Source organism: Cebidichthys violaceus, unplaced genomic scaffold (genome assembly GCF_023349555.1).
Source record: "Cebidichthys violaceus isolate CVI_PGR_0920_01 unplaced genomic scaffold, fCebVio1.0.p SCAF_13, whole genome shotgun sequence".
Classification (NCBI taxonomy): Eukaryota; Metazoa; Chordata; class Actinopteri; order Perciformes; family Stichaeidae; genus Cebidichthys; species Cebidichthys violaceus.
The window spans coordinates 3,557,477-3,573,573 of NW_027176296.1; the positions used below are offsets into that span (position 1 = coordinate 3,557,477).

Sequence of the window (16,097 nt, forward strand, 5' to 3'; positions counted from 1 at the left end):
CTACGCACCAGACTGTGAAGCGAAGTGAACGAACTGACCAATTAAACGCGAGGCTTCACGCTACCTAGTGAGTATTTTTCACCGACTATTTGAAGACGTTTGAACGTTCAAATTTAGAACATATTTCACTGGGATTTGCCATAGAGGCTAATTTTCATCCTCTACATTGTGCAAATAATAGTATATAATCATTTTAGCCCATAATAATCCAAACCCATTTTTCCTTAAAGGAAAGTATTAGGGGATATTACATTACATTACGGTCATTTAGCAGACGCTTTTATCCAAACCCTTAGCAAAGGCGGCCCTGCTCTCCACTTAGCCACGGTCACCCCATATGAAACAGACTAAATGCACTACATAGAGCACATTTCTGAACACATTTTCTAAATGCTACCCCCTAGAGCCAAAGGTCTGACATATATGTCACAATGGGCATTTACATATAAATTCCTCATTTGAAAATCAATCAACTTGGACTTTTTTTCATACCTGCAAACTTGTCGCTTTTCGGCGAAAATCGCCGTTTTGATTCAAAATATATCGTGTAGATCCGTAGAGGTTTTTTTGTTTTTGGGGGTGGGGGGTCAACTGACCAGCCAGCGTTTCTCAGATTGGAGTGAGACGAGGAGAAAAGGTGATGTCGCGATCTTCGCAATAAAACATTTTTGATGTGACGTGTCGAGTCTTGGCCAATCAGCGTTAAGATGTCGACAGCGTCTTCATTTCCCTCCGTTACAGTTTAAAATACGTTATGTTCCGCTACAGTTCAGACTTGCTGGGTTAAGGCTAACGTCCGGCGGATCTGGTTGCAGATTGTTTTTTCAACTCAAAGTAGAATGAGGCGATTTCGTGGGCATAATAACTTTTATGACCACGAAAAGTGAGGCCCAGATATTGATAAGATGATGTGGTCAAAGAGCTTAAGGAAGAGGAGGCTGTTTGTGTAGCGCAGGGCTGAGCTGTGAGTGGAGCTGGGCCTGGATAAAGGTGTTCACTGTAATGACCACAGCCAGTGTACTAACAGTCCCAACAGTCCCAAGTTGCTCCCAAGAGCCCTGAAGTAATGAGAGAGGGTTATGGTGCCTGCTCCTTCATCTCAGCGGGTTGCTAATGCAGAGGTGTGTATAGATTGGAAGCTTGCAGTTAAATCACAGCTATTATTTTACTCTTGATAAACTACCTTAGCCAGAGTAGATTATCATTTTAATTTAAATAATTGAACTGGATTGAATGCATATTAATTGCAAATAGAAGATAGGCTATAATTCTAACAGCTTTACAGTAACAGTAGAAGTCCATAATGTTAAGCCATACAGTAACAGGGTTCAAGAGCTGAAATACTAATAACTGAATAATAAATTAGTTTTTTGCTAGTAAATGATCACTTCATTTTCTTCTCAAGAGTACGCATTTTCATTTGCAACACTTATCAAAATGATAACTTTGCTGGTTACGTTTAACCCAAAAATCTTTTTCAGATTTTCTTTGCAAGACAAAAATGTGCAAACCGAATAAAAATAATTAAGACTGCCACATATTGGAGGTCTTCTCAACAAGCTACTGTAGCTGTATAAAATTGAGACAATTTCTTTCCTTGGTGAAGCAAAGACGAACATCACATTTTTCACTGAGGGTGGTGGTTGCATTGACTTTGCAAAATGTGCTCCTTTGTTTCAGTGGCTTTTGGACACCAAGTAGTTTACACTCAAGGCGATAGATCAACCATGCATTAACAAGTCCTAGCATGATGGTTTGCCAGAACAGGTAGGACCACCTCAGTGACCTCATGTGGTACTTGTACCTTGCAAACCAAGCGTCAAGGAGGTCTATTTCCCCCATGAATGTGTTGTACTTCTTCACATGTGCGTCAAAAAGTGTTGTACAAACAAGGAGAGGGTCAAAACATTGTTGTTTGGCATACAGCAACATACAAACATTAAGTATTATACTGAGTAATATCCCAGTGAGCATCTTTCCGTTGAACAGACGTTTAAAAAAACGACTATGGTCACTGGTGAAAAGACGTTCAAAACTGGTCCATAAATATTTTTTACTGATACTTTTAGTTTTATTTACAGTTGTTCACCTTGAAAATATGGCAGAACATCTGAAACCGGCTCCTGGGTGGCTTTGACAACAACATTTAAAGAAGGAAAAGGAGTTGTTGTTCATAAATATGATCTAAATGTGAACGTTCAATCAACATCTTCAAATAGTCTGTAAAGAAATATTCACTTTTAAACCAATTTTTAATGTCTTTTGTTGGCCATAGTCATGCTCACTGGGACAGAAGAAAGTATAGTTAAGCACACTGAGCCGTGCAGCCGCAGGCGAGGTGGGCTTCTGCTTTTTCCCTCAGGTCCACGCTGTTATCGTTGATGCTGCTTAGACTCTCTGGGCGATTCAGGGCAGAATCTGCAGAAGTGAAGGGAGCAGAGCAATTGGTAACAAGAAAATTTTGCAATAAACTTTGATAGTGTGGCTGATACTACCGGAAGACGTTGCAATATATCCGCCGATAATACCAGTAGTAAGTAAGCTGTATCATTGAGGTTCATATGAGGTCCAGGCCACATAATGTGTGTGCAAAGCTATCGCTTCTCTCATTTCAGTATTTGAGATTCATACCCTTGGAAATGTGGGTGTGAGAGCTGGTTAGAAAACAGGTACTATCTGTTTTCTTTGAGAAATTTGTTGTCAGAGTTAACATTGAGTCCAATGGAGCATTTTCTTGGAGTTCATGTCACTTTCAGGCTCACAGAGCCAAATGTGTAAGTCTGTTGGATGACATAGATACATGTCTGCGACCAGCACAAAGTTACATACGTTTTCGACCAAAAAGGGTCTTGTTGCGCCGCAGCCACACTGAATTATGTTATTTGTCGCCACATTTTCATATTCAGTCACTCGAGCCTGTTGACTTAACAGCAGGCACTCAGTGGAAGCCAACAGTGACGGCGGTGGTCTTCACAGGGAAACAGCCGGGCAGGCAGCGCAGCACAGGCTCAACAGAGTAGCATCTGGATTCCTGGCCATGGATGTTTACCTGCCGGTCCAGCTGCACAGATTCAAGCTTCACACGGCACTCTGAAAGAGAAAGGTGTGATAAGTGATTTTATACTGGATTCAGTGCATCATAACATGTCTAATAGAGCTGCTTTAACCATATGCAGTTATATAACAATTGGAAAAGTATGTTACTGTAAAAGTAATACCACAATAAACTTTTTGTCTCACCAGTGGTGTCCCTGCAGCTCTCGGCTGGCAGAACCCAGGAATGGGCGTAGCTGACTGCGTTCTTGGTCAAGCGTCCATTGGGTGTGCGGTACTCTTGTCTGACTTCCCCATCAGCCTTTCCACAGAGTCCACAGGTCTGTCCCTTCATCCAGTCCACAACTTTAACCTGCATTGATTATATGAGACTGCATTTTTCAGAAGTTACACCACAGCAAAAATAATGCTTACCCACGAAGGCCAGAGTCAAGGCAAGCACAACCACTCTCATTGCTGTTGAGGTTAAACATGTCTGCAGTCAGAGGCTGCCTTTTAAAGGGAAATTTCTACTGACAAAGTCAAACAAGGAGGTACAATATTAACCCTGACATGTTTGTTTGTTACACTCTATTATATAGCACATTTTAGATTCAAAGAAACTTGGGTTTCGTTTGGGGAGGGCGACAGGGCATGTATCAGTGGATGAAAAGTTTGGGCCACCTGACCTTGTTCTCCTCCCGATATGCCAAGTCAGAGTTATCAAGCATCAAGTTTTAAAATGTTTGCTGTGTCTCACAATTCATTTTACAATACAATAGAAGAGAATCCTGTTTTTCTTCTAAGTCATACTTTGTTTGAAAATACCACCCTTTTTTGCTTGTATTTGCAGATAATATTTTACATATGAAAATAGAAAATCAAATGTGCCTGGTTTTTACAGTTCAACTGCGAAAATAACTTTTTTTTATACAACGTTTTAAAAGAAATAATTGATTGATTGAAAATGAATGACAAGATCTTTACTTAACTGAAGAGAATATTTCAGTTGATTTCTGTCATGCTCCATACTCAAATATAATCTACTGCAGGTGTTGGATAATTTTTGTCTTTCTTGTATTCATATAAGTGCTATGTGTGTGTGGCCACATTCAAAAAAGTATTATTAATTAATTCTGTGAATTTGTGTGGCACCTCTTCATCATACTTTCGAAATGCACTTTCAAAGTTCACACAAGAGGGCACAATGACTATGTTTGCTCGCTTTATTTGTTGTGGTCAGGGTGACCACTAACAGTTCAGAAGGTCTGTGGGCTTTGTACTCGACACCTTTTTAACTGTAAAATGGTCTGGAAGTGTTATTGCCCTGTATCAACAGAAACTATTGCTTTAATCATCTTTTAGAAATTAGTGTGGCTCCATCTATTTCTTGAAAATTCCCACTTAAAAGGTGCAATGAAAATATTTGGCCAGAACTTTAGTTTAAAACATTATAAAAATTAACTAACATCATAAACAGAATGTGAAGACGTGTGTTGCAGAGTCAAGGGACTTCTGTGGCTCAGTAGTAGAGCGGGTCGTCCCTCAATCAAAGGATCGGACTGTTCCTTCCCCGGCTCCATGTGATGTCCAAGTGAGATTTCAGACAGTAATAATTTACTATAACATGAACAGCACTGTTCTAGAGGTAGATTACCAAGACTTAAAAGTAAATAGGGCAAAGAAAGGGGCCGGTAATTTTTTTTAAATAATCTTATGAAGCCATATTCTTCATGGCTTTACAGTTTAGAGTTTTGCAACTTTTTGCCAACAAAAATTAAAGAAAAAATGTTTTTCAATGGAGAGATTGTGAAAGAAGAAGAGCAGTGTGCTGCAAAGATTTTGGTTTGCTAAAAGGTAACAAATATAGTGTAACATTGACAAGCTTGGTTTTAGTTGTTTGTTATTCATTTGTTTGACCTATGTTTCATTTCAACATGAGATTACAAGTTGGACGACCTCTTGTGATTTTTCAGTTTGCTTTATTGACATTTAGTAACTGCCATTGTAAATAATTTACAAGAAAGTTCAACAAGGTAATCAGAAATACTTTGTATGAAACAAAAGGTACAACATAATTTGACTGAAGGCAGTGAGATTATGCGCATTGAGCGGTGCAGCGACAGAACAGGTGGGCTTCGGCTTCTTCCCTCAGGTCAATGCTCTTCTCAAAGATGCTGCTTCGACCCTCAGAGCGGTTCAGGTTAGAATCTGAAAAAATGGAGGGAGTAAAGCAATTAGGCACTGCTTAAGATAATAAAATATTGTATAATTCAGATTTTGTGTAGACTCACCAGCGGGCAGGCAGTGGTAGCCAACAGTGACAGCGGTGGTCCTCACTGGGATGCAGCCGGGCAAACAGCGCAGCACAGGCTCAACAGAGTAGCATTTGGACTCTTGGCCATGGAGGTTCACCTGCTTCTCCAGCTTCACAGATTCAAGCTTCATGAAACACTCTGAAAAGGGTGATAAAGGAAGGTCGACACTGTAATTATTTACCTACAACAGCAGTCTTTTTAATAGTTTCTTGATATGATTTATTTTGCCATTCTGGATAGAAAATGATATTCTTATAGTGAAGGATGAAGCGAGTATTGTATTACCAGAGGCATCACGGCAGCTCTTTCCTGGCAGCACCCAGGAATGAGCAAAGCTGACTGCGTTCTTGATCAGGCGATTGTTGGGTGTGCGGAACTCCTGTCTGATTTCGCCGTCAGCCCTTCCACAGAGTCCACAAGTCTGTCCTCTCATCCAGTCCACAACTTTAATCTGGAAAAATCTCAAACAGTTCAGTGTTTGCTCCATTAATAGTATGGAGATTAATACATCTAGATCTAAAAGATAGATGTCAGATTTCTTGTATCACCTTCAGTGTGTTCAGATCAAGGAAGACCTCCTGGAGACCGTGACTGGGAGCATGGAGAGCGATGCCCTCACCGCTCTGTCTAATCTGAATTTGGCCTGAAATGAATGCAAATATATAAATATGGGATTTTTTACCTTCAACAAACTGAAACATTTGAACATGACAGTTCAAGTTGAATTAATAGAATAAAAAACCTGCGGGATGCTGATATGGCAGGTTGCTGATGGGGATTTCTAGACCGTTAACCTTGACCTTGATAACATTATCCTTGGGATACAGCTCCACTTCACTGTTGGAAAACAATTGAAATACATGTATTGAAATTAATTTCTAAATTCTTTTTCGGAGACAGTTCCTACAATTTACTGATGAATACTTGTTGTTCTTACAGGTTTCCGAGCTTGACATAGATCTGGTTCAGTTCCTGTGTTTGATCCCTCTTCAGCAAAACAAGGAATTTAAGTTCTGGGGTGCAATCCTGAGCCAAAATCTGGAAGCAAGAGTGGGGCATCGCAATCTTGTTTTTCCTGTTGTTGAATGTGATCAGCGTGTTTTTGACCAAGGCACACTCAGCTGAAGTGGGAGAAAAAAATTAATCAGTAAGTTAACTATTTACTGATCCGCCTGACTATTAAGTAAAACCTGTTCCTTTAAATGTTTCCACCTGCATTAGCCTTGGTGAGCACGTAGGAGATCTGGTCGGCCAAGTTGTTCTGGTATGGTTCCAGCTCAGCGGCAGTGTCGCCGATTGGCAGAGAAACAGGGATACCCACGCCAAGTTTGTACATTGTCCTCTGTAATATTGAAATATCAAAATTGTTATGAAGAGTGTATATGCAAACTGTGTGACAAAGTATGATGCAGACATTTTGTGTGTGTAAATAATGGGCAATAAAACCGCACCTTTGGTGTCTTCAGAAAAACATTCAGGGTTGTCTCAGAAGCAGCAACCACAGACAGTTTGATCTGATTACGAACATTTTTGACCTTTGCCTGGGTTATTCCATATTCCTTTGTGATGCGGGAAATGTAGTCAGAGATCCTAGGAATGCATAAAGATTAAGGTTATTTTCGTTTTTTTAAATAAATGTTTGGTAGATAGGTGTGCTGGAAAATTTAAAATGAAATCATTCCAAAAGAAAGTAATGTAGACACAGATGTCTACATCCAGCATGCCTGATTAAGGTAGTTGCCGAGAGTATCCATAAATTCATTACTTTGTTTTCCAGGTTTTCTAACACAACATAAAATAAAAATGTTTGAAATCGGCATAAGTTTGTTCCATTACTCTTTGGCAAGGCGCTTCATGGTCTTTGGAAGTTTGTCCCATGTAATCTTCAGGCGGAGTGCAGGTTCTTTACCCACAACACCAGTCTCAGCTGTGATATTAGTCTCGTATTGTTTGCACTCAAGGCCCCAGGCAAACTTAGCCTAAGAGAAATTTCAATTAGAGTTAAAATCTCAATCATCAGACAGATTTCTAACAACTGTTGTTAACATCACCAAATCAAATTTGTTTTACCATAAGTTTGTGGTTGCTCAGTATCACACCATCGGCACAGATTCTCCAGTGGTCATTCTCTTCCAGGTTGGCAAAAATGACCTGCAGCCTGGCATTAGTTTTGTCAATGTAAGCTGCAATCTGGTATCCCTGAACCTTGTGGTCGACTCTCATAGCACGTATGAGAATGGTCACAGCAGGAGTGACAGCATTAGCGAGGTACTTGGCCTTTAAGTGAAAACCAGAGATTGATAATAACGAAAGTTTAGATTTTTCCCAACAAATACAACAGTCTGTAAATGTCTTGGTCTGATGACTTACCTTATTGTAGATGGTCTCGAAGCTGTGGGCACTGCTTCTGCTGCTTTTGGAACGTTCTGTGGAGAGGGCATGCTGCAAACAAAGAAACCATACATTTAGCCTGCTTAAACATGTTGTAAAAAAAAAATGGCTGTCTCATCAATCTGATGATTACCGGGTGGATGTGGTTCTTGGTAAAGTTCATTGCATACAGTTGTTGCTGCAATAGAAAAAAGTAGATTCATTCTTTCACGTACATTTTGGATTCTACTGGGTTTATTTTATATGTTCAGAGGTAAAGCTCACTCACCTTGGACCTGGAGCTGGAGCTGGAGCTGGACCTGGAGCTGGAGGAGCTTTTGCTGGAAGAGCTGCTGCTGGACGAGAGAGATGAACGTCTGCTTGAAGAACTGCTGGTTGAAGCCACCTTCTTGCTGTTACGGCGAGAAGAGGAGGAGCTGGAGGAGGACTTGGATGATGCAGAGGAAGAGACGCTGGAGCGAGGTCTGTGAGAACGAGAGCTGCTGGAGCTGGAGGAAGCTACTGTTCTGTTCTTCAGACCAGGATCCAGGATTTTCTTGAGTTTCATCAGGACGTTCTTGTCCTCGAGAGGTTCGTCTTCCTCACTCATGTTAATGACTTTGATGATCTTCTCTGCTGCTTTTTCTCCAACCTGAATCTCAATTTCAATCCTCTCGACCTCTGGTCCGGCAGCTGCAAAGAAATAGATAAATAGATATGTTACTTTTTAGCAACTTATTACAAAATGACTTATAAGTAATGTAATGCCGTCTGTTAGAGACCGCTTTTGTTTTGTGTAACTAGCCCAAACAATATTGCCACTTAGTAGTATGCTCTGTAGGCCACAGAAGAAAGAATTATACAATTCCCATGGAGCCCCAGCCAATTAATTAGAGTCGGGTGTGAGCAATTTGAAGCTGAAGACGTTGACGAAAGACAATCCTAAATCGATTGATCGATGTTTACCATTTTACGTAAACCTCTAGACAATTTAAGTGTGCTAATCATTTTATTTGAGTTTGGCCTATTTAATTTAGTTTGGCTTTGATTGTCGTAAAGGCCTATTTCCTTTCTTGAATGTGTTTTGGAACAACCTTGATTTATTTTTGATTAACTGCACGAGCCAGTCTGACAAGCCAAAGAAGTCACCACAACTGTGAGTAAAACAAAACCAAATCATTTGAAAGCTAGTATGTGGGAAATCTAAAGTGGCTTTTGGAAGGCAAGTAGAAGGAAGCCGTAACATCATCCATTAACTTGCCTGGAGTAACCTCAACCAAGAAAGCATGTTCTCCAATCATGGTGTAGAATGGGCACTTTTTGATGAAGGAAGCGTTGCGAGATTCAAACTCGGTGCATGCCTTGAAACCAAAAGTTTGGCTTTCAGCACACATTCTCTTCTCGAACACCTTGGGGAGTCTCAGTTCTCTGGCAACGGTAAGGATTTCAGATGATGCTGACTGTAAAAGAACAACAGAGGTCACAATATTAATTTGGAAAAGGGTAAATGCTTGTGTTGGAAAAGATGGTCAGTGAATCAAACTCACCATGTCACTAGTCAGAGAGGATGCCATCCTTGACATCTTAGAGGAGAAGGTCTCCCTTGACACCTGTCCTTCAACTGCAGCTGGAATCATTGGTGTGATTTTGGCAGCTTCGAGGTCTTCCACATTTCTTGCAATAGCCAAAGTTTCAGCACTGTTGGAGAAAGGAAAAATAATTTAATAAGGACAATTGAATTTCAAACTGGGTGATACATGTTACTTGGTGACAAGTACGTACCGTGCAGATGCAATTTTATTGATGCCATGAACAGGCAGGAGCTGAAGCTTGAAATTGCCCTTAATCATGTCAATTCTTGCTTCTATCTTTGCAGGAACAATTGTGTGAACTCTGGCTCTTGACATCAGAACAGCCTGGATGAAAGCAGTATTCACTCCCATAACTGCATATGTATGCATGGAAACACTGCAAAAGGACAGAATATATCAATTTTAAGGGTGATCTCCCCGAATACATTCATTTTTGATAGTTAAACTGATGAGAAGAACCTTATAAGTTGTCAAGTAAGCTACATCTGTATTACCTGGGGCTAATGGCAGCCCTCATGTTTATGTCAGACTTCAGAAGCTGGGAAACTTGATAGTCGGCAGGCAGAGATGGTGTAACAGTGGCTTGGACTGTGAAAACACATTTTTAGCATTGGTATAAATCATTTTGTCAAATCAGCAACAGTTAAGCTATACAATTGCAACTTACATTCAACAGATGCAGCAGCCACAGCAGCAGTATAGAAACTGAGCTCCATGGGCAGGCCAGTGGCGGTGGGAAAGATGCGACGAACCTCAGTAAACAGCAATGGTTTAGCGTAATGCGATACGAAACCAGCCAGCAGAGCATCCAAAGCCTCCTTGCCATAAGTGTGAATTGCTGGTCCACTGGCAAGCTGTAAGCACAACATCTCTTATAAGACATCACATATTTAGTTCATAATACTTGTATTACTTAGCAGCCACTTACAGTACCGTAGAAAATGACGATGGTGTACCTGAATAATCTGGTTAACAATGGCTTTGTCAATGTTGGCAAACGCAATTTCCTGTCCGAAGAATTTCAGATACATAGAGGCCAGGGGCTGGCTGGAAGGATGAGCCCTCCACTCAGAAAGCTGTGCGAAGAAGACAAGTAATTGGAACACTGCATTAAACTTCTATAAATGAAAATTTGCTTTGATCACATCATTCTTAAAGATTCAAAATATTTTTAGCATCAGAGTGATCCCTTAAACTTACAGCCTTCATAACTTGTTTCATCTTGGTCATCCTGTCAGCATTCTCAGGACCCTCTTGGATTTTCAGAAAGGCCTCCTGCATTCCCTCAGTTCTCACTCCAACCTGAAAAAAGGAAAAACAGCATTTAACGGGCAAGTACTTTTAAAATGATTACTATGTGACAGGTTTATATAGCCATATTAATGAAGCTTGTGCCATTTATTGAAGGTGAATATCTAATGTTAAGATAATGTTAGAATTCTTGGCATTGGTAAGCAGCCTGAGATGTAGACATTAATTCCAATGGCTAGCTAAATGTCGTTTTTGCTATTATAACTTGACACAGCGTGTTGTGCAAAGGTGTATCAGAATGGAGGGCACATGCCAGATATACAATAGCCTTTCAGTGTATTAGCTAGCTATGAAAAACACGATTACCTCAAAAACATCAGCATAAGCTCCTGCCAGGTAGGTGCGAGCTTTGGCCACAATGGCTCTTGGCAAAACAGTTGCAGCATCGTTAACATAGAAGGCGCTGGCAGCAGCACCAACCATCCAGGGGTCTGCAGGGCAAAATACAAGAACCGTCAAAACACACATTTTAATCCAAAATCTCTGATGATACATGATCCTATTATGCCCTTACCGTGGTAGGTATCAAGATAGAGAGCTCTGCTGAAGCGATAGCTGAGTCTGTCGAATTTGGGACTGAGGATCTTCACAGCAATGTTACAGGCAGCAGCACTGAAAGTAGTACATTAAAACATGATGTGATTATTGGTGCTTACATGTTTAAATTGCAAAAATGAAATAAAATTTGCTAAATTAAATATTTCTTACACAGAGGACAAGTCAGGAGAGGTGCTCTTGGTCATAGCCTTCATGTAAGAGTAGACAAAGCTAGCGACCTGCAGATTTTTCTCAGTCAAGAGGGCATCAGCAAGAGTAGTCACCAGACCCATGGGCAGCTTGGTCTCAAACAACACAATAGCAGCAACCATACGGAGTTCTGAGTGGAGATGCTTGTCCATGAACAGCTGAACAGCCATATCCTGGATCTAGTTCACAAAGATTGGATGTACATAAAACTGCCTTAAATCCATCCATTCATTTTTTAGTAATGCAAGGAATCGCAAAATGTAGTCTCACCATCTTGGGCTCCCTCTTAGCAATGTTCCTCAGGGCCAGAACAGCCTCAATGTGAACTCTGAGTGGCAGACCAGCATCAGCACTTCCAAAGCCAGGCAGTAACTTCATGATTGGCTTCAGACTGGCAGCATGTCCAGCATTTCCTAGGACTTTGAGAGCGAGAATGAGCCCCTCAATGTTAACCTTGTTAGCAGCAGCCTGGAGAGCACGTTCATGGATGGGCTGTGGAAGGGACAGAAAAACATTAATGTCACATGTCTCGGATGTTATACCTGAATTTCATTTATATAAAACACACTTAAAAAATGATACATACCCTCACAAGCTCAGCGGGGCAGGTTGGGTTCTCTGCACAGTATTTATTAACCAGGGTGCCGTATCCCAGCATGACAATCTCACGCAGAACTGGGTTGTCTTCGATCTTTTGGTTCTTAGCCAGTTCCTGAAAAGTTGGTAACAAGATTTGGATATTGATGATAATGCATCCCAGTTTTTACGTCCTTACAAATTAAAAAACAATGTAACGCTGACTTGCCTCTACAAGCTTGATGGCCTCGAGGTCAGCTGTCACCATGTGTATAGATGCCAGCAACGCTTGAGCAGCTTCTACAATAGTCAGCTCGTCAGCCAGGAACTTCTCCTTTATGAACCTCAGAGCAGCAGGAGTAGCAATGGCAGGGACAACATTCAGGATCCAGTGCCTGGGAAAAAATGTATATTATATAATTGTATTATCTATGGCACATATTTTTCATGGCTCTTGAAAGTCGCAGTTACCTGTGATCAGCTCTATCTTTGAACTGAGTCCAGAGGGCCTCGATACTCTCAAATCTTGCCACACGCAGCAGCTGGATGAGTTCAATATACTTCAGAGGAGCATCTTCGTGGACCTTGGCCATGTTGAAGGTTACCAGGTGGTTCAGAATCTCAACAATCTGTCAGGACAAAAATATTTCTCAGTTTAAAGTTTGTTGCTGCAAGATGAATTCAACAAAAATCTGAGGGATAATTTCATGAGGTACCTGAGCCTCAACATTGGTGATCCTCAGAAGCTGGATGGGTGTCTGGAGAAGCTCTGCGCCAAACTGGTACTGCAGGTATCCACGGTGAAGATATTCAGCTTGGATAGGCTCAAATAGGGTCTTCTCAATCTCCAGGAAGGTCAGGACTTGCCTGCAAATAAACATTAGCACTATCAATCTGCACTCTGACACTTTGTGCTGAGAATAGTGCTGATGACACTGGCATTGCACTCTTTTTTTAATTTAAACCACATACTTAGACTCCATCTGGGCAGCACCATTCAAGATGTTGATAGGTGAAAACTGGATGAGCTCTGTACCAGTTGCCTCCAAGAGCATAGCACCGGTGTCTGTTGGCTTGATCATGTAGTGGAAAGCAGAAGCTCCCTTCAGGGCCTTTCCTCTCTGCATTGAGAAGACCCAATATTATCACACCAGCAGTGTCAAGGATTATACTGTATTAGAGATTATGAAGCGGGGGGGACTTTGCACTTACAGCCTCACACTCAACGCATCTCTCTGTGTAAGTCAAACCGATGTCCTTCATGATTCGCTCCTGGCATTCGTTCAGGTCTTTAGTCTTGGTCAACATGATGCGCTCAGCCTTTGTGTCCTCTCTGATGACATAGTGTGTCTTGCACACACCCTGTGTTCCAGGCTAGTTGAGATAAATCCAAACACACTTTGTCAGTTTAAGTATTGTGGCGTTTTGTGACTGAAACTCTATGAAGATGAGTTATTTGTACCTCTTGCAGCTCATAGACATTTTGAGTCTTCTTGATGTTCAGCTGGAAGATGTTGAGGATTCCTCTGATGACATTCAGCACAGTTGTAGAGATGCCAGCCGGAGCAAACACTTTTCCAACAACACCGTTAGTATACTCAAACTTGATGGGTGTTGAGAGCTGAGCATTCAGGGCTGAAGTCAGCTTGGTAGCTGGGAGGAAATCATCTTTGGGCCAGATGCCACTGTACTCAAAGATTTCTGGGTTTACAAGCTATAAGGAAGAATGGCACTTTGAGTGAATTGAACACTTGATTGTTCATTATTCTAGTTCACTTAATATTAATCATAAATAAATTAAAACTTTTAAATTGTCTTTACCTTCAGCATGAAGGTGTCAGCAGCCTCTGCACGGATCATAACTTTGCTACGGACTTTCACTCCAGCTCGTGCCAGACCATCTTCAGGCAGGCCGCCCATAACAACGGCCTCATATTTGTAGACATAGGTCTTTCCAGAGGCAAACTCTGGAGCTGCAATAATAGACAAGAAAACCAACAAGTGAATACATTTCCATTTCAATAAAATTTTGAACTGAGAAACGTTTTATATCTATACACCAGAATTATATTTTTGACATAACAGAATGACAACTTACCAAAGTTCACCTGGTGACACGCTACAAAATAGAAATAAAAAGATACGTGAGGAAAAAATTAAAGGTTATCCTTTATATGGCATCTTTTTTGCCAGACTGTATTTAACTGGAAATAATAATAATAATAACTTTATTCATTTAGCACCTTTAAAAACAGACTTTACAAAGTGACAGAAAGACGGTTAGTAACACTGAAGAACTCAATGTCTATTTTTCTGCTCTATCATTGGTTGTATATCAACAGCATTACACTGTCAGCAAGTGCAGAAGTAGTTTTCTTAAATATTTAAGTTATTTATATCCTAATAAAACATAATAACAGTAGATAATTGCTACCATGTACAAATGTTCTTCTGCTATTATCTCATTCAACAAACAGCAACATTTTCAGAACCTTAATTCAATTTTAGGTTAAGTTGAATTCATTTTTAAATGCATAAAGACATACTCACCGGTAAGGCCCACAGCAAGAGCTAGCAAAAGCACCCTCATGGCTGATGAATGTGAAGAACTACAAGAAGAGGTGTTCTTATATACCCAGTTTTTGCTGCTCAAAATGTATCATTAACTAAGTATCCACCTTCATTGTCACTGATGTTACCTTGCCCTGACCATGCAGATTAGACAAACACGAATGAAACATGTCAGACAAGTTGTCTTAACCTGACTGCCTGACACAAACAGCTCAATGTCCAAAATCCATAGATTTTTTTCTCTCATGGCATAACCCATTTTCAAAAAATGAAATGAAATGCTATTTTAACCTTTATGACAGTGTAACACATTTATATACATTCATTGAATGTAGATCATAGTTCAATTATGATAACTCACTCGTTTTCCTGAAAAATACATGTTCAAACAATTTCTTACGTACTTTGGAAAAACCTAGATATAAATTGCATCAGTCTACCATAACATGTATTTTTTTCAATTTTCTTTTTACATTTTGAAACTTTCTTATTTACATGGGGTGATGTAGATAAATAAACATGATACACCTCTGCTGTTCAGGGTCATATTGACCCGCTCACTCAAAATCAAGCCAAATGAGTCATAAGGATTTGTATTGAAAGTAAACTTGATTTATGTTTATTTATAGTGTTAAGAAACAGACATTTACAAAAATTAACAAGAGATAAGCACAATGAACGAGGTGTGTGTGTGTTTGTGTGCGTTTGTCTATGTATCTGTGTCTACACAGCACACAAGTGACATGTCACGGCCATTATAATCTGAATTGACCTCAAGATGGTCTTCATTTTGAGACACATCCTCTATTTCACTGTCGTGATCAAGGATGTGCTCCAGAGTCTCCAGGGCTGTCATCCTTTTGTTTCTGTTGCTCATGTTGTCTATACAGTAAGCTGCTGTGTTGTATATATCTGCAGAGTGTAATGTTGGTAGGACTCCTAAACAACCCTCCCCTGCTAAGTGTGGGCGGAAAATAAAAGGTTCCCGTCAAAGTCGAAATAGTATCTGTATTTCTCGCACATGGGGTAGTGAGAAAGAGAGTGTGTGTGCGTGTGTGAGATTGGGATGAAATATGGTGTGTGTGTGTGTGTGTGTATGTGTATGTGTGTGAAACATGGTGGGAGGGAGTAAGAAATACTTTTTCTCTCATTTTCAAAGAAAGAAATGGTCTAAACTTGACTCTTCTGACCCCTTATAGCCTCCATTTTCACTGCCGGGTCAAACTGACCCGAACATCATCTCTGTAATATGAACATGCAGGGGGGGCTTGCAAATACACGATATGAACCATTTTTTAAACATTGATTACACTAATTAAAAAGTACTTTAAAATATTTTCACAAAGTTCACAAAGTGCTTTGTCAGCAAAAACAAGGAAATAATAACAACAGAAAGCTCAGTGAGACAGTTGAATACATAAAAAATAAACTATGAAATAAATGAAGTAAAATAATAAAAGATAAAAATAATAATATAATAAACATATACAGTTGTGGTCAAAAGTTTACATACACTTGTAAAGAACATAATGTCATGGCTCTCTTGAGTTTCCAGTTATTTCTACAACTCTGATTTTTC

The 16,097-nt window shown here is 40.1% G+C and overlaps 1 long non-coding RNA gene and 1 pseudogene across 1 annotated transcript; one reads left to right on the forward strand and one right to left on the reverse strand.

Moving 5' to 3' along the window:
* The first annotated feature begins 3 nt into the window (after positions 1-3).
* On the forward strand, positions 4-7,120 carry LOC137870311 (uncharacterized). The gene is made up of 4 exons (XR_011102695.1): positions 4-67; positions 2,977-3,103; positions 3,244-3,374; positions 6,291-7,120. It is a non-coding gene; the product is annotated as an uncharacterized lncRNA (long non-coding RNA).
* On the reverse strand, positions 2,139-14,537 carry LOC137870309 (vitellogenin-2-like; annotated as a pseudogene).
* Positions 14,538-16,097: the final 1,560 nt, after the last annotated feature.